Source organism: Lepus europaeus, unplaced genomic scaffold (genome assembly GCF_033115175.1).
Source record: "Lepus europaeus isolate LE1 unplaced genomic scaffold, mLepTim1.pri SCAFFOLD_104, whole genome shotgun sequence".
Classification (NCBI taxonomy): Eukaryota; Metazoa; Chordata; class Mammalia; order Lagomorpha; family Leporidae; genus Lepus; species Lepus europaeus.
Genome location: NW_026909022.1, coordinates 751,479 through 777,132, shown reverse-complemented (window position 1 = coordinate 777,132; position 25,654 = coordinate 751,479). Strand labels below are relative to the sequence as shown.

The 25,654-nt window shown below is 39.6% G+C and overlaps 1 pseudogene; it reads right to left on the bottom strand.

The window, feature by feature from the left end:
* Positions 1 to 2,327: 2,327 nt before the first annotated feature.
* On the bottom strand, positions 2,328 to 23,491 carry LOC133754378 (protein SET-like; annotated as a pseudogene).
* Between the last annotated feature and the right edge of the window lie 2,163 nt (positions 23,492 to 25,654).

Here is a 25,654-nt window from a genome sequence, read left to right as displayed (position 1 = left end):
CAAACCCAAAATTATTAGGAGAACAAAATAATAAAAATTGCAGAAGAAATAAAAAATTGAACTGTGGCAAACCATACAAAATATCAGTGGAATGGGTAGTTGGCTTTTTGGAAAAATAAAGAAAATTGAAAAATCATTGGCCCAACTAATAAAAAAAAACCCCTCAGATTAACAATTGCATAATATAACATGATTATATTTAAAAAGATTTTATTTATTTTATTTGAGAGTTAGAGTTATAGAGAGAGGGAGAGACATAGAGAAAGGTCTTCCATCTGCTTGTTCACTCTCCAAATGGCCACAATGGCAACTATTGGGCTGATATAAATCCAAGAACCAGGAACTTCTCCCAGGTCTCCCACATAGGTGCAGCAGCCCAAGTACTCGGGTCATCTTCTACTGCTTTCCTAGGCCATAAGCAGCAAACTGGATCCTAGGAGGAGTAGCCAGGACATGAACCAGTGCCCATATGGATGCTGGCATAGCAGGTAGAATCAGTCTACTACATCAAAGCACCAGCTCCATGGTCATCTTAATAGATGTAGAGAAAATATTTGATAAAATATAGCATCCTTTCATGATAAAGAACCTTAAACAAATTGTGTATAGAAAGAACATTTTTGTTGTTGTTGTTGTTGACAGGCAGAGTGGATAGTGAGAGAGAGAGACAGAGAGAAAGGTCTTCCTTTTTGCCATTGGTTCACCCTCCAATGGCCGCTGCAGCCGGCGCATTGTGCTGATCCAAAGCCAGGAGCCAGGTGTTTCTCCTGGTCTCCCATGTGGGTGCAGGGCCCAAGGACTTGGGCCATCCTCCACTGCCTTCCCGGGCCATAGCAGACAGCTGGCCTGGAAGAGGGGCAACCGGGATAGAATCCGGTGCCCCAACCGGGACTAGAACCCGGTGTGCCGGCGCCGAGAAAGAACATTTTTTTAAAGCTTTTATTTAATGAATATAAATTTCCAAAGTACAGCTTATGGATTACAATGGCTTCCCCCACCCACCCATAACTTCCCTCCCACCTGCAACCCTCCCCTTTCCCACTCTCTCTCCCCTTCTATTCACATCAAGATTCATTTTCAATTCTCTTTATATACAGAAAATCAGTTTAGTATATATAAAGTAAAGATTTCAATGGTTTGCCCTCACATAGCAACACTAAGTGAAAAATACTGTTGGAGTACTAGTTATAGCATTAAATCACAGTGTACAGCACATTAATGTCAGAGATCCTACATGATATTTTTTTAAAAATTTGATTAATTTTCTATGTAATTTCCAATTTAACACCAAGTTTGTTTGCTTTTTTTTCATTTTCAATTATCTTTATATACAGGAGATCGATTCAGTATTTACTAAGTAAAGATTTCATCAGCTTGCACCCACATAGAAACACAAAGTGTAAAAATACTGTTTCAGTATTAGCTATAGCATTACTTCACATTGGACAACCCATTAAGGACAGATCCCACATGGGACGCAAGTGCACAGTGACTCTTGATGTTGATTTAACAATTTAACACTCTTGTTTATGGTGTCAGTAATCTCCCTGGGTTCTATTCATGAGTTGCCGAGGCTATGGAAGCCTTTAGCATTCGCCAACTTCAATCTTATTCCTAAAGGGTCATAGTCAAAGTGGAAGTTCTCTCCTCCCTTCAGAGGAAGGTACCTCCTTCTTTGATGGTCCCAGAAAGAACATATTTTAACACTATCAATCCAATATATGAGAAACCCACAGGCAGCATAATTTTAAATGGAGGAAAAGCTGGAAGCATTTACACTAAGACCTGGAACCAGACAAGGATGCCCACTTTCACCATTACTATTCAATATAGTACTGGAAGTTTTAGCCAGAGCTATTAAGCAAGAAATGTAAAGAGATACAAATGGGAAAGGAGGAAGTCAAATAATCCATATTTGCATGATTCTATTTATAGAACAATCCAAAGACTCAATTAAGAGTCTACTGGAATGCATAAGAGAGCCCACTAAAGTTGCAGGTTATAAAATCACACAAAAATCAATAGTATTTATATGAAAATAATTCAAGGCTGAGAAAGAAATTGTAGGATCAGTCCCATTCACAATTAGCTAAACAATTTTAAATACCTTGGAATGGAAAGCAGCAGAAGATGGCCCAAGCCCTTAGGCCCTTGCACCCATAGTAAGGTGAGAAACATGCTGTAGAGAAAAGAGACATCAAAACAAGAGGCTCAGAACAAAAGAGATCAAAATAAAAATAACAAGATGGCAACTTGCTCCCAGGAACTGGAGGGAAAAAAAAAGCTGGACTCATTGGTGTCTTCTATTAGCCATCTTTTCCTTCATCCTACTCTCTTTCTTCCCCTTCATCATCATCTTTATCTTCTTCACCTTCATCCTCATTCCTTTCTTCATCAATGTCTTCGAACTCTTCTTCTTCATCTTCTTCCTCTTCCCCTTCCCTGTCATCCATATCAGGAACCAAGTAGTATTGTAATGGATTCAGCCAAATAGCATCTTTGATGACCTCTCCTAAGTCCTGTGCACCTGCAACAGAGTGGTCAGGAAACAAGCTAAAGAAGAACTCTGGTTCCTCACATTCCCTCTTCCTGTGGGCTTTGTTCTGCCTTTGACTTGAATGTTTCATCACCTCCTCTCAATGTTTCCATTTTATTTCAGTGGACTTTAAAGATGGATCACTACTCTCATTTAGATGGCATTCTTTGGAGAGAACTTAATTTTTGAAGTAAGGATTTTCATCAAAATAAAAATCTATTCTCTAACTGATTTAATACCTTCAAATTCTGTCACTTCAACTCTTTTCAGATTAGGCAGCACCTCTTCATTCTCCTCCCCAAGCAGTGCAGATACTTTGGATGGTTGCCAAGTTGCTACCCCCAAATTTGTGATTCTGGTGATCAGTTCTGGCCTCTTCTAAAAAATAAATTGTGAGGAATTTGTTTTATATCTGTTCTACTTTCAAAATCTCCTTACTGGCTTGTTCATTAAGTCTATTTCATTTTCACGTCATCAACTGCTTCTTTTTGCTCTTTTTCTCAGATCTGGTTGTCCCCCTGTGGTTGGAGCTGAGTTCCTTTTTACTGACTTTGGCCACTGACCCTGACCTGGTGCTGCTCTGCAGTGGTGGGGGAGTGAGGAGCCCAAAAGAAGGGAAGGAGAGGGAGTGGGCAGGTGGCTCCTCCTCATGTCCCCTACACTGCTAGCTAGGCTCTGCCCTGGTGGCTTGAAGAGGGTGGGGCTGGGGTGTCTCTCAGATGGGGTCAGGTTTCTGCTTGAAGAGAGGAGGCTGTAGTGGATAGATGACTGGGCTCCCTCATTGCACTCTGTGTGCCTGCTTGCTCACCCTGAGCTGCCACCTTATTGTGTTCTGCACTCCTGCTGGAGCCTCCTGGAGCTGCCAGCTTCTCAGGGTTAGGGTCAGCTGGTCCCAAGCTTTAAATTTAGGTCTTTGAACTATCTTGAGTTGATTTTTGATTATGGTGAGAGGTATGGATCTAACTTCATTTTTCTATGTATATACATCCACTTTTGCTAGCACAATTTATTGAAGAGCTTATTCTTTCTCCAACATATGGTCTGGGCACTTTAGTCAAAATTCAGTTGACTATATGTAAGTGGATTAATTTTTGGGCTCTCCATTCTGTGCCATTGCTCTATGTATCAGTTTTTATGCCAGTACCATGCTGTTCTAACTTCTATATCTTTATAGTATTCTTTAAAGCCAGGTATTGTGATGCCTTCTGTGTGAATTTGTTTTTCTCCACTGTGGATTTCTTTGGCTATTCTGGGTCTGTTGTGATTCCCTAAATTTTATTATTTTTTTTCTATTTCTCTAAAGAATGTCATTGGTATTTTGGTAGGGATTACATTGACATTGTGAGTTGCTTTAGGTAATACAGATGTTTTAATAATATTAGTTTTTGCAATCTATGAGTAAGGAATAGATTTCCAATTTTTTTTATGTCTTTTTTGATTTCTTCATGAGTGTTTTATAATCTCCACTTTCACTTCTTTGTTTAATTTTTTTTTAGCATTTGATTTTCTGTGGCTATTGTGAATGGGATTTCTTCCTTGATTTCTTGTTCAGTAAATTCCTCATTTGCATATTTTTTTCTATGTTTATTTTGTAACCTACAACTTTACTGAATTGGTTTATAAGTTCTAACACCTTTTTGGTGGAATGTATAGGTTTTTCCGTGTATAACCTCATGTATTTTGATTTCCTCTTTTCCTATTCTGATGCCTTCTTTTTCTTCTACCTTATTGGTCTTGCTAATAAACCTATCCAATACTATATTAAATAAGAGTGGTGAAAGTGTACATCCTTGTCTTCCAGATCTGAGAAAAAGTACTCTCAACTTTCCCAATCAGTATGATATTGGTTGATGGTTTATCACATATAGTCTTTATAATTTTTAGGCATATTCCTTCTACACCTAATGTGAGGATAGTTTTTTCATTAAATTATGCTGAATTTTATCAAATGCTCTCTGAATCTATCGAGATAACAATATGGTTCTACCTTTCTTCTATGGATGTGATGTATGATGTTTAATGATTTGTGAATGCTGAATCACCCTTACATCTCTAGGATAAATCCTACTCAATTGTGCTGTATGATCTTTTTGATGTGATTTTGGATTTGTTTTGTTAATTGTTTGTCATCAATTTTTGCATCTATGGTATTTTTGTGTTATGCCTTTGACTTTTGGTATCAGAGTAATAATGGGCTTGTAAAAAGAGCTTTACAGAGTTCCATCCTGTTCAACATTTTGAAATAGTTCAAAAAGTAGTGGAGTTAGTTCCTCTTTAAATGTTTCTATAACTCTGAAGTTAGTTCCTTTTTAAGTGTTTTGTAGAACTCAGTAGGAAAGCCATCAGGTCCTTGACATTTCCTTGAAGTGAGAATTCTAATTACTGCTTCAATCACATCACTTGTTATTAGTCTGCTTAGGTTTTCTTGAATTAAACTTGGTAGATTTTATGTATCTAAGACTTTGTCCATTTCTCTTATTTACATTTTTTGACCAAATTTATTTTTGTTTAAATTTCATTTAATTTGGTTTACTGTAATTTATGCAAGTGCCTGCCAAGTAAACTAGGTATTATGCAATCAACACACATTTTCTCAAATCTGCCCAGTAGTACGAAAAGATTGAGATACATGTGCCAAGCTCTCATTTCCATGTATGCTGAAGCTCTGAAAGATTCTACAGATGCCAATGAGAGTCAAGTTTATGAAAAGGAGGGGACTAGACTATTTCACAAAATTAGCAGTAGTCTCTACCACACCAAACATGGCAGGCAATGAGTATGTGCTGACAAAACCTATCTTACAACAGTGCCCAGAGAGTAACCTGGGTCTTCCTCCTGAGTACAAAGAGGACATAAAATGAAATCTTCTTGGATGAGGACAACAATGTCTCATTATGAAGCAGTCATCATAAACATCCTTGTCTCATTCACGGCCATCACTCCAGTGGGGACACAAGCCATGTAGCAAAGCAAGGGACAAGGAAGAAAAGACTGTCAATGAGCAGATTCCTAACGGGATCTGATTGCAGGGTTTGCATGCCTTAGGAGCAATGGAAGGTTAAAGAAGACATTTTCTGGCCTGAAGGTGTCAACATCATCATTCTACTGCAGATGCTAGAACTGATAGGAGAAAAAAGCTGACAAAAACTACCTAAATATTGTGCCTTCTTTAAAATAAAATGTGGCATTTTCCTTTTTTTTTTTTTTGAAGAGAAAGGTTTATTGTCTGGTGGGGGAAACCTGACAGGCTGAGGGGAGAGGGCGAGAGTGTAAGAGAGAAAGAGAGAGTAAGGGAGAATAAGAAAGAGAGCATGTGTTTTGGAACAGGTCCTGTTAAACCTTTGCCAGGGGGGTGGGCAGGGAAATAGGAGCAGTGAATCCCATTAGGGTGGGAGTGCAGCTGACACTTGTGGTTGGGGCATCTGGTCATCTGGCTTCTAGCAATGCCAGCTGGGGCTAGAGCCTAAGATGGCATCTGAGGCATAGATTGCACCACAGATAAGACTGTGCCATTTTAATAACATTCCCCCTTTTGCTTTTTATAAAGCACATGTTGTATGGATTACATCAGCCCCAAATTCCAGGAGTGGTAGAGGGATGATGATCTGTCTTTAGAGCTACTTCCTGCTGACATGGGGCAACGAGTTACTCTCTCTGGCATAGGGATATGTCTCAAGACTGTCTCCTGAGTGGGGAGACCAATGTATCCCTGTAGTAGCATTTGGTTGACTGCCTGGTTGGTGAAGACCTTGGTTTGTTCCATTATCACCTCCTGTAAACACTTAAACAGACATGGTAGCATAAAAGACAGGGTGAGAATAGCAGCCAATGATCCTAAGAGTGGCATTAACCAAGTAATGAGAGGATTTCACAGAGGAGAGGAAATGGGGGATGGGGGTCTCTGGACCCTATTGAAGACTATTTGATGGATGTAGTTTTACCTGGCCTGATTGGTTAACATAATAACAACATTGTTTAAGGTCACTCTATTCTGTAGTACCACACCTGTTAGGTGATATATTTTTTGAGACCTCAGATGGTGTCAGCTGAGGTCTCAATGGACCTAGTCTCTGGCCCCTGGACAGAGACTCCTAACCCTGGGTTGGCAGGCCCTGTGCTGTGGCTTACACTATATTAAAGTTCCCCCTTGAAGTGGATTTCAACACATTCTATCCTTGAGATGTGAGAACCTTGAGCATTTGCAGCTTCCAAGCCACAACTCCAGAAAATAGACATTTCATGAACAAAAACTGCAGAAGTGTTCTACTTCCAGTTTTTCTACATGGCCTACAATGCTATTAATACTAATTTTTTTATCAAAAAATTTCTTTGTGATGCAGGAAACTACAAATTGTCTAGTGCTTATTATAAATCACAAACTATCATCTCCAGTTTTGCTAGGTTTGGTGTAGAAAACACTTGAAATTTAAAATACAAAACTACAATAAAAATCGGTAAATTTTTTAAAGATTCTTTTATTTATTCAAAAGTCAGAGTTACACAGAGAAAGGAGAGGCAGAGAGAAAGAGAGAGGTCTTCCATCTGCTGGTTTACTCCCCAATTGATAGCAAAGGCCAGAGCTGTGCTGATCCAAAGCCACGAACCAGGAGCTCTTCCTGGTCTCCCACGTGAATGCAGGGGCCCAATGACTTGGGCCATATTCTACTGCTGCTTTCCCAGGCCATAGCAGAGAGCTGGATCAGAAGTGGAGCAGCTGGGACTTGGACCAGCACCCATATAGATGCCAGCACAGTAGGCAGCAGCTTTACCCACTACACCACAGTGCCAGCCCCCAAATTGGTAAAATTTTTAAAATTATTTTCCTCTTAGGGAAAACAAATAAAACAATGACCTGCAATTTATTTATTTCTTAATAGACATTGTCAAGGGGCCAGTGCTACATCATAGTGGGTAAAGCCACTGCCTGTAGTGCCAGCATCCCATATGAGTGCCAGTTTGAGTCCCAGCTGCTCCACTTCTGATCCAGCTCTCTATTATTAAGTCCTTGGGCATTTCACTCATGTGGGAGACCTGGAAGAAACTCCTGGCTCCTGGCTTTGGATCAGTGCAGCTCTGGCCATTGCAGCCATTTGGGAAATGAACCAGAGGATGGAAGACCTCTCTCTCTCTAACTCTTCACTCTCTTTCTCTCTCTCTCCCTCTCTCTGCCTCCTTGTAACTCTGCTTTTCAAATAGATAAATCTTTAAAAATTAAAAAAAGACATTGTCAAATTTAGCTGTAAGATAATGACCATTTGGAAATAAATAGTGGTGGGGCCAGTGCTGTGGCATAGTAGGTAAAGGTACTGCCTGTGGTGTCATTATCCCATATGGGCTCTGATTGAAGTCCCAGCTGCTCTACTTCTGATCTAGCTCTCTGCTATGGCCTGGGAGAGCAGTAGAGAATGGCCCAAGTCCTTGGGCCCCTACACCCACATGGGAGACCCAGAAGAAACTCCTGGCTTCTGGCTTTGGATGGGCAAAGCTCTCACCATTGCAGCTAATTGAGGAGTGAACCAACAGATGGAAGACCTCTCTCTTTCTCTGCCTCTGCCTCTCTATAGCTCTAGTTTTCAAATAAATAAATCTTTTTAAAATTAGAAATAGTCATAAATATATTCAGAGTTTATAGTCTAGACTCACTGGGATATCAAAAAATTACAAAGATATTTTCCTGTGGGAGTTGCTTATCAGATTAAAATAAAAATTTATGAGATACCAATTTAAAAGAACGTAAAAATAAGAAAAATCTATGTTGGTCCACAACTTGACAGTTATGGAGCACAACAGCTAGGAATACATTGCAGTCAATTAGTCCACTATTGATACTACTCTGATAATTATTATTAAAATCTGTTCCATATATATTCAATTTTTTTTCTTACATTCTTGCTGAAGATATATACAGTACTTTGGAGACATTGGACCAATCCATTCAGTATGCCTGCTTGAAAATATACACAAAAGTGGGCCTATGGGTCTGTAGCTCTATACGCATTTTATATGCAATTGCATACACACACAGACACACACACACAGTTGAAAACCTGTGCATGTATGTACATAGTCACCAGTGTATGTATTATAGATGTTGACACTGCAAAACTAGTCAGATTCTTCACTCATCTGAATGCACTTTTTCCACTCACTTGACCTTTATTGTGTAGTTTGATTTTGTCTTGTACCCAACAGAGCACTAATCTAGATATCAGCAGTTGACATACCTCAGATGGAACCTTTCTTGTGCACTATTTCTAATGCTTCCTGAGCATATTCTGTCATTCTCCTAATGTCTTCTATTGTCAGCTCAATCTTCTTGTCAGTTTAACAAAAAAGTTAAAAAGTTGGCAATGAAAATTCATAACTATCATTTTTCTTGATTCTGAATGAAGTTTTTTACTTTTCTTTGTAGCCTTCACCACTTGAACTTGATCATCACCAGCTTATAGGAACACATATGAGGACAGTTAGGCTTGTTTGCCAGATCCCTCCTCCATCTGGGCCCCAAAGGACCTCACAGGGACTTTTAAAATCCTTGATTGACTGGAATAATTCTGGATCTTCATTATCTTTGTAGTCTACTGGTTCAACTTGACATCGATCTGCAATGCCTATGTGGACAATTTCAGCCATTTCATCTCTCCTCTTTGGTTCTATTTCTGAATCTCATCAGTGGGAGAGGAGTCAATGTTCATCAATGTGATTTCTAAAAATAAGAGGTAGAGGGAGGCCTAGGAGTGATTCTCTGGGCTATTTTTCTTTGAGCACAGGATGGGAAAGAGGCAGGTTGTTGTTCTTTCCAGCCTTGCTTTTCTTCAGGTGAAATAACACTGACAACAATATCAACAGTAATAGCAGCAGCTCCTGTGAGTCCTGTTGAGTGCATACCATGTACCTAGGGTCCTAACAGGCTCTACCCTTTTTTTCCCCCTAAAACAGTTTTTATTTTGCCTGTTCGTATTTCTCATTTAAAGAAATTAAATAGACAAATTGGTGAACCCACATGTGATTTGCTAATAGGCAGACATTTTCTAAACATATGCTCACAAGGTAGGCTTTCAGTTGGGCTGGGTGTCAAGCCAGGTTGCAGTTTGCCACATAAAAACTTACATAAAAGCAACTTCAGGTTTAAACTTAATTGAACACTGTGAATGTGGAGAGAATTATTTCACTTTATAACGCTTCCTCCATATTTGGAGCAGTTTTATTTACTTTCCCCAACCTACCCTTGTTGTATTGTCTGTTTTTTACAACCTGAATTTCTATAATTTTGACAGTTACTCTAAAATATTCAGCATGCTTACATAGCACCAGAGAAATTTGATGAGTAACTCTCAACCTATGCCAGCTTTAAGAATGTGGAGCTGCTACAGGATCCCACACTCAGAAATACTTTGTGCTTGATTTTGATTTCACCTTCTCCAAACTTAATAATTTTAACTTAGAACTTGTGTTTGGTTGAGCACAGTCATATGGGCAAATGGAGCATGCATGTTACAGGAGATGATGGTCAGGTGAGTCCAATATAATCAGAGGAATGTTACAAAGAGAGATTTCTTTGGGGACAGGGGAAAAGAGAGATGTGTGAAGCATGAAAATGAGGAAACATCTGAAAATGAACAGGGGCAGGACAAAGAACAGAGCAGGCCTGAGAGACAGACATCAAGGAAAAGGGAAAGAGACTGACTATAAGGAAGTAAAACCTGTTGTTTATAGATCAAAACTAGTTAATATATTAATTTTAAAAATTCACATGTATAAGGGATGTGCTTAACACTCAAAATTATGCACCAGCTTGTAAAGATGAAGGGAACCACAACAGACTACTAAACCTAATCCACACATGTAATTTAATGAACATGGAAGATACAATTATAATTTTTTAAAGATCTATTTATTTGAAAGTTAGAGTTACAGAGAGAGAGGAGAGGCAGAAACAGAGAGAGAGAGAGAGAGAGGTCTTCCATCTGCTGGTTCACTCCCCAATTGGCTGAAATGGCTGGAGTTGCACTGATCTGAAGCCAGGAGCCAGGAGCTTCTTCCAGGTCTCCCACATGGGTGCAAGGGCCCAAGGACTTGGGCCATCTTCCACTGTTTTCCCAGGCCATAGCAGAGAGCTGGATTGGAAGTGGAGCAGCTGGGTCTCAAACTGGCACCCATATGGGATGCCGGTGCTCAGGCCAGGGCATTAATCTGCTGTGCTACAGTGACGGCCTCAACATTATAATTTTTTGGATTAACTATATACTTACATTTATTTTAAAATTTTATTTTGGGGTCGGTGCTGTGGTGTAGCAGGTAAAACCGCCTCCTGAAGTGCCAGCATCCCATATGGGCACTGATTTGGGTCCCGACTACTCCACTTCTGATCCAGCTCTCTGCTATGGCCTGAAAGAGTAGTAGAAGATGGCCCAAATTCTTGGGCCCCTGCACCCACGTGGGAAGACCCAGAGGAAGATCCTGGCTCCTGGTTATGGATTGGCGCAGCTCCAGCTGTTGCAGCCAATCAGGGAGTGAAACAGCAGAAGGAAGACCTCTCTTTCTCTCTTCCTCTCATTTCTCTGTGTAACTCTTTCAAATAAATAAATACTTTTAAATTTTTCATTTTAATATTGATTAGTTTTTAATAGATCCAATGTGATTTGTAGATACATTCTAAGAACATAACAATATTCCCCTTCTTCCCCCTCTCTCCCTCCCACTGTTTTTCCTTCTCCATTTCTTTATTTTTTTTTAATTTTTGAGATGACATTTTAAATTTACATCACAATAAAAAGGCTTATTACTTCAATGAATAAACAGTGTAACAAGCAAAAAGAAAAAAGACTCTAGTTTAATGCAAATATTTACAATGGCTATAAACAATAATTGAATGGAAAATGACCAGTAAATCTTATCACAGATTATTAAAACTATAATAGTATAAAATTCTTTTTAAAAATTTATTTACGTTGTATGTTTTATGTATTTTATTTTATTTATTTTTGGTAAAGATTTATTTGTTTATTTGAAAAATTTACACAGAGAGAAGGAGAGGCAGAGAGAGAGAGAGAGAGAGAGAGAAGTCTTTCATCCGCTGGTACACTCCCCAATGGACTGCAACAGCCAGAGCTGTGCCGATCTGAAGCCAGGAGCCAAGAGCTTCTTCTGGGTCTCCCATGTGGGTGCAGGGGCCCAAGGACTTGGCCACCTTCTAATGCTTTCCCAGGCCATAGCAGAGAGCTGGATCGGAAGTGGAGCTGCCAGACTCGAACCGGTGCCCATATGGAATGCCGGCACCGCAGGCGGCTGCTTTACTCCCTATGCCACTGCGCCGGCCCCTCATTTATTTTATATATACAGATTTAGGAACATAGTGATAATTCTCCCCCTACCCTCCCTCCCACCCATGCTCCAATCCTTCCTCATCCTCCCTCTCATATTCTCAGTCTTAATTTTTACAAAGATCTACTTTCAGTTTACTTAGTGATCAGTATAACATTCTTAACCACTGGTTTGACAAAATTATAAAGCAAATTTACAAAGCTCTATTCACAGCAGTACTGATACAAGCAGACATTTCTTTTTTGTTTTTTAAATTTTAGTTGCCATGGGCTGATGCTCTGACTCAGCGGGTTAACACCCTGGCCTGAAGCGCCAGCATCCCATATGGTCTCTGGTTCTCTCTCTCTCTCTCTCTCTCTCTCTGCCTCTCCTCTCTCTCTGTAACTCTGACTTTCAAATAAATAAATAAATAAATCTTTAAAAATAAATAAATAAATTCTAGTTGCCACATATAAGGGAGAACATGTGGTATTTGTCTTTCTGAGTCTGGCTTATTTCACTCAACACGATGTCCTTCATTTGCATCCATTTTATTTTAAATAGTAGAATTTTATTCTCTTTGATACCTGAATAGTATTCTATTGCCTGTACACTATATAATATTTTAATATTATATATAATATATATAATATTTTCTTTATCCAGTCAGGGACATCTTGGTTGGCTTCAAATTATGTCTATCGTGAACAGTGCTGCTATAAACATGATTATGTAGGTCTTTGATATATTGTGTTCAAGTTTTTTGGGTATATACCCAGTACTCAGGTTGCTGGATCATATGACAAGCCTATTTCTAGTTGTTTTTTAAAGAAATTTCCGCATTGTTTTCTACAGTGGCTGAACTAATTTACATTCCAACCAACAGTATATAAGTTTTCACCTTTCTCCACATCCTAACCAGCATTTGTTACTCTCTGGTTTGGATTTTAGCTGTTCTGACAGGGGTGAGGTGATATGTCATTGAGGTTTTGATTTGCATTTCCCTGGTGGCCAGTGATATTGAGCATTTTTTCATATATTTGTTGGCCATTTTATCTCTTCTTTTGAGAACTGTCTATTGAAGTCATTTGACCATTTCTCAAAGGCATTGGTTGCTTTTTGTTCAGTTTTTTTTATTAAACTTTTATTTAATGAATATAAATTTCCAAAGTACAGCCCATGGATTACAATGGCTTCCCCCTCCCAAAACTTCCCTCCCACCCACAACCCTCCCCTTTCCTGCTCCCTCTCCCCTTCCAATCACATCATGATTCATTTTCAATTCTCTTTATATACAGAAGATCAGTTTAGTATATATTAGGTAACGATTTCAACAGTTTGCCCCCATATAGCAACACAAAGTGAAAAAAAAATACTGTTGGAGTACTAGTTATAGCATTAAATAAGAGTGTACAGCACATTAAAGACAGAGATCCTACATAATTTTTTTAAAAAAATTAATTAATTTTCTATGCCATTTTTAATTTAACACCAGGTTTTTTTTCATTTCCAATTATCTTTATATACAGAAGATCGATTCAGCACATAATTAGTAAAGATCTCATCAGTTTGCACCCACGCAGAAACACAAAGTGCAAAAATATTGTTTCAGTACCAGTCATAGCATCACTGCACATTAGACAACACATTAAGGACAGATCCCACATGGGATGTAAGTACACAGTGACTTCAGTTGCTGACTTAACAATTTGACACTCTCCTGTTCATGGCGTCAGTAAACTCCCTAGGCTCTAGTCATGAGTTGCCAGGGCTATGGAAGCCTTTAGAGTTTGCTGACTTTGATCTTATTCTGATAGGGTCATAGTCAAAGTGGAAGTTCTCTCCTCCCTTCAGAGAAAGGTACCTGCTTCTTGGATGGCCCCGTTCTTTCCACTGGGATCTCACTCACAGAGATCTTTCATTTAGGTCTTCTTCTTCTTTTTTTTTTTTCTTTTCCATGGTATCTTGGCTTTCCATGCCTACAATACTCTCATGGGCTCTTCAGCCAGATCCGAATGCCTTAAGGGCTGATTCTGAGGCCAGAGTGTTGTTTAGGACGTCTGCCATTCAATGAGTCTGCTGTGTATCCCACTTCCCATGTTGGATCTTTCTCTCCCTTTTTGATTCTATCAGTTAGTATTAGCAGACACTTGTCTTGTTTGTGTGATCCCTTTGATTCTTAGACCTATCAGAGCCATCGATTGTGAACTGAAATTGATCACTTGGACTAGTGAGATGGCATTGCTACATGCCACCTTGATGGGATTGTATTGGAATTCCCTGGCACATTTCTAACTCCATCATTTGGGGCAAGTCCGATTGAGCATGTCCCAAATTGTACATCTCCTCCCTCTCTTTTTCCACTCTTAAATTTAACAGGGATCACTTTTCAGTTAAAATTTATACACCTAAGAATAATTGTGTGTTAATTACAGAGTTCAACCACTAGTACTAGAACAACAACAACAACCACAAATACTAAAAAGGATAAAGTATTACATTGTACATCTAGAGTCAGGACAAGAGCTGATCAGGTCACTGTTTCTTATAGTGTCCATTTCACTTCAACAGGTTTCCCCTTTGGTGCTCAGTTGTTGCCGATCAGGGAAAACAAATGAAATTTGTCTCTTTGGGACTGGCTTAATTCACTCAGCATGATGTTTTCCAGATTCCTCCACCTTGTTGCAAATTACTGGGTTTCATTGTTTCTTACTGCTGTATAGTATTCTATGGAGTACATGTCCCATAATTTCTTTATCCAGTCTACCGTTGATGGGCATTTGGGTTGGTTCCAAGTCTTAGCTATTGTGAATTGAGCTGCAATAAACATTAATGTGCAGATGGCTTTTTTATTAGCCAAATTAATTTCCTTTGGGTAAATTCCAAGGAGTGGGATGGCTGGGTTGTATGGTAGGGTTATGTTCAGGTTTCTGAGGAATCTCCAGACTGACTTCCATAGTGGCTTAACCAGTTTGCATTCCCACCAACAGTGGGTTAGTGTCCCTTTTTCCCCACATCCTTTCCAGCACCTGTTGTTGGTAGATTTCTGAATGTGAGCCATTCTCACCGGGGTGAGGTGAAACCTCATTCTGGTTTTGATTTGCATTTCTCTGATTGCTAGTGATCTTGAACATTTTTTCATGTGTCTGTTGGCCATTTGGATTTCCTCTTTCGAAAAATGTATATTGAGGTCCTTGGCCCATCTCTTAAGTGGGTTGGTTGTTCTGTTGTTGTGGAGTTTCTTGATTTCTTTGTAGATTCTGGTTGTCAACCCTTTATCTGTAGTATAGTTTGCAAATATTTTTTCCCATTCTGTCGGTTGCCTCTTCACTCTCCTGACTGTTTCTTTTGAAGTACAGAAACTTCTCAATTTGATGCAATCCCAAATGTTAATTTTGGTTTTGACTGCCTGTGCTCCTGGAGTCTTTTCCAAGAAGTCTTTGCCTGTACCTATATCTTGCAGGGTTTCTCCAATGCTCTCTAATAATTTGATGGTTTCGGGTCATAGATTTAAGTCTTTAATCCATGTTGAGTGAATTTTTGTGTAAGGTGAAAGGTAGGGGTCTTGCTTCAAGCTTCTGCATGTGGAAATCCAATTTTCCCAGCACCATTTATTGAATAGGCTGTCCTTATTCCAGGGATTAGTTTTGGATCTTTGATCAAATATAAGTTGGCTGTAGATGTTTGGATTGATTTCTGGTGTTTCTATTCTGTTCCATTGGTCTATCCATCTGTTTCTGTACCAGTACCATGCTGTTTTGATAACAACTGCCCTGTAGTATGTCCTGAAATCTGGTATTGTGATGCCTCTGGTTTTGTTTTTCTTGTACAAGATTGCTTTGCCTATTCGAGGTCTTCTGTGTCTCCATATGTATTGCAACATTTTTTCAGATCTGAGAAGAAGGTCTTCGGTATCTTGATTGGTATTGCATTGAATGTATAAATTGCTTTTGGGAGAATAGACATTTTGATGATATTGATTCTTCCAATCCATGAGCATGGAAGATTTCTCCATTTTTTGGTATCCTCTTCTATTTCTTCCTTTAAGGTTTTGTAGTTTTCATCATAGAGATCTTTAACATCCTTGGTTAAGCTTATTCCAAGGTATTTGATTTTTTTTGTAGCTATTGTGAATGGGATTGATCTTAGAAGTTCTTCCTCAGCCGTGGCATTGCCTGTGTATACAAAGGCTGTTGATTTTTGTGCATTGATTTTATATCCTGCTACTTTGCCAAACTCTTCGATGAGTTCCAGTAGTCTCTTAGTAGAGTTCTTTGCGTCCCCTAAATAAAGAATCATCGTCTGCAAAGAGGGATAGTTTGAGTTCTTCCTTCCAAATTTGTATCCCTTTAATTTCTTTTTCTTGCCTAATAGCTCTGGCTAAGACTTCCAGAACTATATTGAATAGCAGTGGTGAGAGTGGGCATCCCTGTCTGGTGCCAGATCTCAGCGGAAATGCTTCCAACTTTTTCCCCGTTCAATAGGTACTGTATTGAGGAATGTTCCTTCCAGTTTGCTTAGAGTTTTCATCTTGAAAGGGTGTTGTATTTTATCAAATGCTTTCTCTGCATCTATTGAGAGAATCATATGGTTTTTCTTCTGCAGTCTGTTAATGTAGTGTATTACGTTGATTGTTTTGCGAACGTTGAACCATCCCTGCAAACCAGGGATAAATCCCACTTGGTCTGGGTGGATGATCTTTCTGATGTGTTGTTGCATTCTATTGGCCAGAATTTTATTGAGGATTTTTGCATCTATGTTCATCATGGATATTGGTCTGTAAATTCTCTTTCAATGCTGCATCTTTTTCTGGCTTAGGAATTAAGGTGATGCTGGCTTCATAGAAAGAATTTGGGAGGATTCCCTCTTTTTCGATTGTTTTGAATAGTGTGAGAAGAATTGGAATTAATTCTTCTCTAAATGTCTGGTAGAACTCAGCAGTGAATCCATCTGGTCCTGGGCTTTTCTTTATTTGGAGGGCCTTTATTACTGTTTCAATTTCTGTGTCAGTTATGGGTCTGTTTAGGTTTTCTATGTCTTCCTGGCTCAATTTAGGTAGGTTGTATGTGTCCAAGAATCTGTCCATTTCTGATAGATTTCCCTGTTTGCTGGCATACAAGTCCTTGTAGTAATTTCTGATGATTCTTTTTATTTCTATAGTGTCTGTTGTTACGTTTCCATTTTCATCTCTGATCCTATTGATATGGGTCTTTTCTTTTTTTAGTTAGTTGGGCCAATGGGGTGTCAATTTTGTTTATTTTTTCAAAAACCAGCTCCTCGTTTGGCTGATTTTTTGTAATGTTTTTTTTGGATTCAATCTTGTTGATTTCTTCTTTGATTTTAATTATTTCTCTTCTCCTACTGGGTTTGGGTTTGGTTTGCTTTAGATTTTCTAGATCCTTGAGATGAACTGAAAGCTCATCTATTTGGTGCCTTTCCAATTTCTTGATGTAGGCACCTATTGATATAAACTTTCCTCTTAACACTGCTTTTGTTGTATCCCATAGGGTTTGGTTTGTTGTGCTGTTATCCTCATTTACTTCCAGACAATTTTTGATTTCTCTTTTGATTTCTTCTATGACCCATTGTTCATTCAGGAGCATGTTGTTCAATCTCCATGTGTTTGCACGTGCTCTAGGGATTCCCGAGTTGCTAATTTCCAATTTCATTCCTTTGTGGTCTGAGAAGTTGCATGGTATGATTCTAATTCTTTTGAATTTGCTGAGACTTGCTTTATGGCCTAGTATGTGGTCAATCCTAGAGAAGGTTCCATGTACTGCTGAGAAGAATGTAAAGTCCTTAGATGTAGGATGAAATGTTCTGTAGATATCTGTTAGATCCATTTGGGCTATAGTGTCATTTAAATCTACTGTCTCCTTGTTGGTCTTCTGTCCTGTTGATCTGTCTATCTCTGAGAGTGGAGTATTGAAGTCCCCCAGTACTATTGTATTGGGGTCTAAGTCTCCCTTTAAGTCCCTTAACAAGTCTTTTAAATAAGCTGGTGCCCTGTAATTAGGTGCATATACATTGATAATCATTATATCTACCTGTTCAATGGATCCCTTAATCATTAAATAGTGCCCCTCTTTATCTCTCCTAACAGTTTTTGTGGTAAAGTTTATGTTGTCCGATATTAAGATGGCTACGCCCGCTCTTTTTTCATTTCTGTTGGCATGGTATATCTTTTTCAAGCCTTTCACTTTCAGTCTGTATGCATCATTGTTGGAAAGATGAGTTTCTTGTAAGCAGCAAAAAGATGGGTTTTGTTCCTTAACCCAATCAGCCAATCGGTGTCTTTTAACTGGACAGTTCAGGCCATTAACATTCAATGTGACTATTGAGAAGGAGTAACTTTGCCCTGTCATTTGCCAAAGATTTTTTCTAATATATGGTTTGAGACTCCTGTGATCTTTTGCTGTGACGTTTCCTTCCTTTATCTTCTTTCATATTGGTTACCGTGTTTCTGTGTTTCTCTATGTAACACATCTAAGCATCTTTTGCAGGGCTGGACGAGTGGCGACAAATTCTTTCAATTTCTGTTTGCTGTGAAAGGTCTTTATTTCACCTTCATTCACAAATGAGAGCTTTGCAGGATATAATATTCTGCGCTGGCAGTTTTTCTCCCTTAGTACCTGGGCTATATCTCGTCATTCTCTCCTAGCATAGGGTTTCTGATGAGAAGTTTGCTGTGAGTCTAATTGGAGATCCTCTGAGAGTAATCTGGCATTTCTCTCTTGCACATTTTAGGATCTTTTCTTTGTGTTTCACTGTGGTGAGTTTGATTACAACGTGTCGTGTTGAGGATCTCTTTTGATCATGTTTATTAGGGGTTCTATGAGCTGTTTCATTTCATTTTGATTCCTCCTTAATATTTCATTTTCACGAGAGAGATTTTCTATCTTGTCCATTAAGGATTTCTGTAGTTCAAGAATTTGTTTTTGAGAACTTCTTAATGTTCTTATCAATTTTTTTAGATCTGCTTCTTGCATTTCCTCTATCTCTTCATCTTCATAATCTTGGATTGGGGTGTCTTGTTCATTTGGGGGCATCATTCATAGTGTCTTCCTTGCTCTTGTTACCTCGGTTTCTACGTTTGTTGTTTGGCATGTTGGAAATAATTTATGTTTTTTTTTTTTTTTTTTTTTTTTTGCTGTGGTGTTTTTTTCTCGTTATACTATGCTTCTAAGTGGGCTGTCTGCTTTGATGGATCCTTAGTGGCTGTGATGTGTGTGGCCAGAGAGCTCCGCTTGATTCTTCAGGTTTAAGGCTGTGCAAAAAGTGACTCACCCAGATTGTTCTCTCCCTTGCTCCTTGCTGGATCGCTCTCTCTCTCTCTCTCTCTCTCTCTTTTTTTTTTTTGACTCAGTTGGGAAGTAATTTGGCACAGGTGAGTGGAATTGAGGGTAGTTGAAATCTGTCCTCTGTGAGTATTCGTTTGATCTACCCCTGGGACGACACAATGAGTTTATGCAGCCCTCAATGTGTTCTCAAGTTTCACCAAAGTTCCAAAGTTACTGAGTTTGTGAAGTCGTTGGCGGTGCTTTACCTATGTAAAATGGCGCCTGCTCTTTGTTTTGCTTGGTGAGTGAAGAGAGAGGCCTCTGCTTTTCCCCCACAATGTCTCGGGTTTCTGACGTCTTTGTCTTACCTTCCGTTCATTTCCACACTGGCGAGATTCTGCGGCTCGTCTCCCGTGGTTGGGTTTCCACGCGGTGGGCTCCCTGTAGGTCCTCTGTGTCACATCCACTAGATCTGGAAGCATTTCCTCTGCAGTTTTTTTTCTTGAGTCTTTTCCTGAGGTGCTCCAATCTACAGGCACCGGCTCAGCCACCTTCTGAGGCCTCAGCGGCTGAAGTTCCAGCACCATTATCTCCTTAGTTTTTTAAGTTGTTGGTATATTCAGCATTTTAATCCTTTGTAAGATAGTTGGTTTGAAAATATTTTTTCTAATTCTTTTGGGTACCTCTTCAGTCTATTAACCATTTCCTTTGCTATGTAAAAGCTTCTTGGTTTGAGATAGTCAGACTTATTTAGTTTTGCTTTTGTTGTCTGTGCTTTAGGGATCTTATCCAAGAAGTCATTCCCTACATCAATGTCTTGGAATGTTTCCCCTAAATTTCCTCCAGCAACTTAATAGTCTTGGGCTTTAATTGTAGGTCTTTGATCCAACTTAAGCTGATTTTTGTATATGATAAGAGGTATGGATCTAATTTCATTTTTCTACATATATGCATCCAGTTTTGCCAGCACCATTCGTTGAAGAGATTATCCTTAATGTATGGTCAAAAATCAGTTGACTTGATGTAATGTGAATTAATTTCTGAGCTCTCAATTCTGTTCCATTGATCTATTTATCAGTTTTTATGCCAGTACCATGCTGTTTTAATTACTATAGCTTTAAGTATTCTGATGCCTCCAGCTTGGTTTTTCTTACTTAGGATTGCTTTGGCTATTTGGTGTCTTTTGTGATTCCATATAAATTTTAGGATTTTTTTCAACTCTAAAGAATGATATTGGTAGTTTGATAGGGTTTGCATTTAATCTGTTAATAGCTTTAGGAAGTATAGATATTTTGTTTCTTTGAATTGATGAGCAAAGAATTTCAGTTTTTAGCATAGTTGATGTTTTCTTTCATCAATGTTTGATAATTTTTTTGTAGAGATCTTTCACTTTGGTTAAATTTATTTCTAAATATTTGAGATTTTTGCAGCTATTGTGAAGAGGATTTCTATCTTGATTTCTTTGGAGGACCATTGTTTCTTTTCGAGGTATCATGGAATCCTGCTTCTTATTTCCTGTGCCCCTATACTGATGTCTGTGTATCTGGCATAATAGTCTCCTCTTCTTTATGGAGCAGGCTTTATTGGAAAATAATTTGTAGCCCAAGAGTGTAGCCCCTGAATTAGTTCTTTTGCTTTAATCAGTGTCAACTGTGTCTATAAGTGACACAGTGGTCTGGTTTGCTGCAATAAATAGGTGTAGCTATGTGAATTTTAAAAAGGCTACATCTTAAACTAAATATATAAAAAATTTTCATGAGACTCAGGCAGTAGACCCATTGAATCCAGATAAATGAGCCAGCCTCTTAACCAAAATAACCAACTATGTGCATTTACATGCATATAACTATGTATCTCTCTGTGTGTAAGATCAACTAAATTTTTTATATTCCTCACTCTTCAGGTGACAAAAAAACCTCTGGAAGCCTGGTAGATGCACTGTTGCACGTACTGCCCCCCCCCACACACACTTTCTTTCTTTCTCTTTCTCTCTCTTTCTCTCTTTCTTTCCTTCCTTCTCTGAAAAATCCTTCATTGTCTGACTGGTGGGGGACTTAGCATCCTTTTCACATGTTTTGGCTGGGCTGAACAATACTGGAAACAAGGAGTCTAGGAGTACTTCTTCTTTTTTTTTTAAAGATTTTATTTATTTGAGAGGTAGAATTACAGACAGTGAGAGGGAGAAACGAAGAGAAAGGTCTTCCTTCTGTTGGTTCACTCCCAGATGGCTTCAATGGCCAGAGCTGCACCAATCTGAAACCAGGAGCCAGGAGATTCTTCTGCATCTCCCATGTGGGTGCAGAGGCCTAAGCACATGGGCCATCCTCTCCTGCCTTCCCAGGCCATAGCAGAGAGCTGGATTGGAAGAGGGGCAACTGGGACTAGAACTGGTGCCCATATGGGATGCTGGCACTGCAGGCAGAGGATTAACCTACTGCTCTATGGAGCCAGCCCCCCAGAAGTACTTCTAAAACAGTCACATCTGATAACATCTGGCACATCTTTACATGATTTGGCCCAGAAGAAAGGATCCATGATTCATCCTGGTCATGGATACATAAGCCACGGTGCTTGCAGAAATGGGTAGTGTCTGAGGATCAGCTGCCAAATCTTTGGCCTTTCCCTTCAGTCACATGTGGACAAGTATAGTGGCTGCAGAGAGTCAGTGCCAGGAACTTGGCTCCCACATGCTCCAGCTTTCTTTCCATGCCATTAAGTGGTTTTTTTTGTGATGGGCTTTGATATTCCCAGATGCGCTTGGACAGAAGTTCCTTTGTTGTTTGCTGACATGAAAGCAATGAGACAGCAACACTTTATTTCATGATCTGAAATGCACTGGAAATCCAAGGATCTTTGAAAATGTTGGTGGCAAAATGGCATCAAAATATGTTTATATATATATATATATTTAAATGCATATCTAGGGTTTTTTAAATATTTATCTTATTTATTTGAAAGAGTTACTGAGAGAGATAGAGACAGAGAGAAAGGTCTTCCATCCTCTGGTTCACTCCCCAGATGGCCACAAAGACCAGAGCTGCTCCGATCTGAAGCCAGGAGCCAGAAGCTTCTTCCCAGTTTCCCACATGTGTTCAGGGGCCCAAGGACTTGGGCCATCTTCCACTGCTTTCCCAGGCAATAGCAGAGAGCTGGATCAGAAGAGGAGCAGCCGAGACTAGAACCAGCAGAAACATGGGATGCTGGCACTTCAGGCCAGGGCTTTAACCTGCTTTGCCACAGTGCTGGCTCCTCTAGGTTTTAATAATATGCATTTTTCGCAAAATTTCTGAAGACTCTTCATATGTATGGGTTTTAATTTTCTGCACCAAAATGAACATATATTTAAATTTCATTTTCCAGGAAGGCTTTAAAATGCCCCTGCATGGTGACAGAAACCTGAAGCTTGAATAGGTTCTGTGAGTGTGCAAGTTTGGGTGCATTGTTTCCCATTTTTGTCTCATAGAGATTACTCATGACATCTGTGATGAGTTCTTCCCTTCTGAGAGAAAACTACCACACCTTAGAGAAGCTGTAGGACTTTCTGCCTAGCTCTGTCCTCAGCCAGGGCCAACACAGAGCAGTGGTCTCTGAGGTAGCCCTTCTGGGCTGCTGAATAAACAGTTGCAGTCCTCACCATTGCTCTGTCCACCCAGAATTCTCCCCATAGTGCAGCACTTACAGCAGTAATGTAAGTTCCCATAAAGCCTATAGGGCATGGGGACACTAATTTGCAATTTGTCTGTGCTGGACCAGGAAACATCACGAGAAACCTTCCTATCTACCTCATCTTTTACCTAGATCTGGAGTCATCTGACCACTGCCTGCAGCACTGTCCTGTGCCCACTGTCAGTCCCATCCACTAGATCCAGGGATTTCTGAGATTTTGGCCAACATTGTTGAGTTGAACACCACCTCACAGCTTCTTCAAGCCTAACTCTGATCTGGTTGTGCAGTTCCGATCTCTAAAATGTGGTCTCACATCTGAGACCAGGTCTCAAAAATGAGGCTTTCCCAGCCAGCCCCTAGAGTGAGCTGGGGTGTTCTGGCAGATACACTGCCAGGGACCTTGCTGAGACAAGTGCTTTCTGGCCCTTGATGCCCCTGGAATACAAAGAAGTGAGGAAAGGTTTCTCTGGTAAGAGAGATGAAAAGGAGGATGCATCTCAGTGAAAAGGGGAGAGGATGGTGGTGGGAAATGATAGGCAGACAGCTCTGGGAGGCTGGCACAGTGAGGCTCTCAGCATGAGCCCATTAAGGAGACTGGGCATGTACATGGACTGGTTGTGGGTGGGTCCATCTCTGTGTTGGGCAGTGAACTGGGTGGAGGTAAAACAGTCCAGTTCCAGTTCTGGAATACTCACCTGGACCCCATGCCAGCTCCCTACCTGGCTGAGCAGCTTGATCTCAGCCCTTTCCAAGCTGAATTTCATCTCCTTCCTTTATGTTGGCCATGTTCCAGTTCTGGAGGTCAGCTCAGAAACCCACTCTGGCATTTGGAATATTCTCTCTTGAGCAGTCACTCTGAACACAAATGTCTGCCAAAGGCCTCCACATGCCACTCAGACAAGGTGACATCTGAGTGGGGACCTAAAGGATGGAGACAATAAGATATGTGCATGTGTGAGGAAGGGAATTCTAAGTAAAAGGACAAGCAAGTGCAAAAGACCCAGTATAAAATGTGTCCAAGCTCTGCTTCTCTTTGGTCCAGATTAAAGGAAAGGAAAGCATTAACAGCCCTGGTTAGTAGAGCCTACTATGTTATGCAGTGTTAGTCCATCTATCATCACTATGATGAAGTCCCAAAGATGGAGACTTATAAAACAAGATACTTATGGAACTCATATTTCTGGAGGTGGGAAATTTGAAGGCTGAATGGTCTACTCTGGCCTCTGGTGAGGACCTAATGGTCAATGGGATCATGACTGGAGCAAGTGTATGAGGAAGAGATCAAATCACAAAACAGGAGGTCAGAGCCATGGAAGGGGTCAGATTTGCTCTCTCAAGAGAATGGTTCCAGTTACAAAGGTTGGATGCAACCAGTTCTGTTCAGTTTTATCAGGGACTGTGAAAAGACAGTTCTGCAAAGATAACTGTTATGGGATTGCAAGTTACTATGCAACATGTATGCATACTATTATGGGCTGTTAGCATGTTAGGAAGCCTCAGGAAGCTTGCTGTTAAGCAAAGGGAGAGAAGCACTCTGTTGTCCTCCATTTTAGAGGGAAACAAACAGCTGTCCCAGAAGTAGTTTCAGCTGTGCCTTCCCTCAGTCTCTCAATCCTCTCTATTCAACACCCTGTGCTCCATGTATTGAAGACTTGGTCAATTTCTAGTTATCAAATCCAGTGCTTGGGCTTTGTTCAATGACAAGCAACCTTAATTGGGTTTCATAAAACATATATTGCCCATGAATACACAATCTTAGTCATCTGTCCATACTGTTGTCCATACTCTGACCTTGAGAGTATCTGACCCAGAAGCAGATGTCAACATTCCAGAAGGTCATTGTATTGTAATTATATCTAATGCAGTCCAAAGAATAAACTTCTGTGTAACAAACTGCTGTCCAAAAATCTGTACGACTTAGAAAACAAGACTCACATACTTACATTTTTATATGTGACTATGTGCATGTATATTGAGGCCCCTAATACAAAAATGAGTAAGACACAAAAAGCAATTAATAAAAGAAATACAAATCATTGAAAACCTCAACCTTCTTCAGTTCAAAAACTGCATATTAAAACACTGAAGATGAACATTTGACACAGCAGTTAAGTCGCCATATGGGATGCCTGCATCATATAAGTGAGTGTCTGGTTCAAGTTATGGGTACTCTTGTTTCTGATCTAGTTTCTTACTAATATACATTCTGGGAAGCAGTAGTTGGTGGCTCAAGTACTTGGATCCCTGTCAGTTTTTATTAATCATTTTTGCTTAAAATCTGTTCTTCCTTAGGAGTAAACTTGGCCCCTTCTTGCAGTCCCCAGGCATTGCACAAAGGGATTCACATCACTGTTGGTGCGTTGTGCTGTACTTAAGCATGATGCAGTTCGTCATCAAAAAAAAAAATGCAAAGATCTGCAAAAAAAAAAAAGGTTCATAGCAGCACTCTTCACAATAGCCAAAATTTGCAATCAACCAAGTTATCCATCATCAGATGAATGTATAAAAGAGTGTATATACAAAATTAAATATTATTAAGCTCTAAAATGAATGAAAGTCAGCCATTTGAAACAAAATGGATGCAACTGGGAGGACATTATGTTGAGCGAAATAAGCTGGATTCAGAAAGACAAATACCACATGTTCCCCTTGTATGTCAGAGCTAAAATTTAAAAAAACAAAATGGGAGAAATGTCTGTATCAGTTTTGCTGCAAATATAGCTTTGTAAAACTTTTATACCTTTGTGAAACCAATGGTTCAGAATGTTATACTAGGGGTAGTCATAGTGGCATAGTAGTCTAAGCTTCTGCCTGTGGTGTTGGCATCCCATATGGGTGCTGATTCATGTCCAGGCTGTTCCTCTTCCAA